Raw genomic sequence first — 2,177 nt, 5'->3', positions numbered from 1 at the left:
TCTTCAAACATAGACTAGCCCTAGTGGCATGGTCAACCAGCTTGGGCAGAATGACCGCGTGTAAGAATGGAGAGGCACAGGCAAGCATGAGGAACTTCTAAGCTTCTGGAGTGGCGTAATCCAGTTGGTGACTTATAGTAGCTGTTCACCCATAGGCCAAATGGAAGATGGACATGTATGGGATTATTCTGGGGCACTAGATGGGATCACTTGGTAGGTTAAAGAGGAAAAGAAGGACAAGAGTCACCTGCATCCATCCCAGCCTTCCAATACCAGGAATACAAAATGACTCCTTTCTAATTCAGAATAAACATCAGAGGAGGTCAAATTCAGGATGCTAAGGTAGAAGAAAACTTTATGATCACTGAGGAAAGAGACTCACCTTGTGGTGCAAGGTCGCCTCCAGAGCTGGATCCACACCTGGATTACAGGGAATCTTGACATGTATCCTGGAAGATAGAAGTGCTAGAAACCAAGAAATGACCAGGTAAAAGACAGACTCCTGCGAGGAGCAATCTAGAAATGGAATGGTGAGTGGGAGGAAACTAAGGCTGGTTCTGGTAGCTTCATCCCAGGACCTGGATACATTGTACATGGCAACGTATTTATGAAATACAGGAAAGAAGCAGAAATTTACCTGTCTTGTCATTGTCCAGCTCCATGCTCCCTAACCCAGGATTTGGGGAGTGACTGGATGAGCTCCATAGACCCAGGTGGTCCTGATATCAGGTTCATCAAAAGATGGGAGGCTGTAACATGAGGTGGTGGTAAAGTAGGTAGGTCGGAAAACATATTGTAAGGGCTCCCTTAAGAAGTCACATGACAGCTGGGAACCTCTCGTCTTTTCAAAAGAATCTCCTGATTGGTGAGAAATCTCAACAGTACCTCACATAAGAGCCAAAGAGTCCATGATAAGCCCAGTCATTTTCCAGGTTCTTGTGATTGTTAGAGACCAGCTAGAATGCACCGTGGGGCTGGGCATATAAGAAAGTAACAGGAGGGATGAGAGTTGCTTCTCTCATGTGAGACTCCCATTGTGGTGATGGAGAAGGATCCACTCAAAACTTCTGAATTTGTCCCAACTATCCTATTAGCTTAACACTTGTCATTACCCATCTCCCAGACAGTATTGGAAATCAGCCCTCATCACTGACAAAATCAATCATTGGGATGGGGAAAACCGCAGCTCAGACTTGACAGTCCTTTTCACATTTGTGAGTTCTCAGGCTGAATTTGGGGTCTATTTATGGCAAGAGCAGACAATGTGCCACATTGCCCTGTGTTTTTAGAAAACGCTTCAGAAAAACCATCAGGTGCAAACAGTTAATATAAAAGTTAGCCTTAAGAGCCTCTATATAGGAGGGTAAAGGAGGGTGAATGTGGTCCATGTACTTTGTACATTTGTATGAAAACAGAACAACGGAACATGTTGAAATTGTTTTAAATAGTGGGGAGGGGAATAAAAGAGAATGATGGTAGGGGTGAATCTAACCAAGATACATTGTAAGCATATGTGGAAATGTCACAATAAAACCCCCCTATACAACTAATATATGCATTAAATGTTATTTTAAAAAGAGTATCTGTAATGTGGAAGCACCAAAAGGCCTGGGAAATAAGACTAATTTTCATTCTAAAAATGATGACATTGTTTGCAAGTATTTGGATAACATGAAGTTTTGCTTCTAAAAGGGACTAAACTATCTTGGACAACCTCCTGCTAAGAATAGCTGGAAAATTTTTTAATCTGTTTGAAGAAATTGAAAAACTACTAATAAAGTAAAAAAATGTGAGGTAAAGACCTGGAAGAAGAGAGAAGCCAAGAGAGATGAGTCTAGTGTTTTCTCTCACAGCAGGTTTTCAGTTCTGAAAGTGAACACAGAGGCCAGGGAGCTCAGAAGACCCTTGAAAAGTGCCACGGGGTGGAGTGACAAAAGCCAGTGTTCAGAGTCTGCCAGAAAGAATAGGATTAGGGTCCAGGAAAATTAGAGGGAGCTAAGTGTAAGTGTGAGCTAGACCTGTACACACAGGACGAAAACTCAGTTCTAAATCAGTTCAATCCTTGATGGGATTAAGGTGGTTTTCCCTAGCCTAACTGCTTGCCAGAACCAGAAATAAGTTCTTTCTGGAAAAAGATATCCTTCATGAGTGATACATACATGAAGTACAACTCTGCT

The sequence above is a fragment of the Castor canadensis genome, chromosome 9 (assembly GCF_047511655.1).
Source record: "Castor canadensis chromosome 9, mCasCan1.hap1v2, whole genome shotgun sequence".
Classification (NCBI taxonomy): Eukaryota; Metazoa; Chordata; class Mammalia; order Rodentia; family Castoridae; genus Castor; species Castor canadensis.
Note: the sequence above shows the minus strand (reverse complement) of the source record.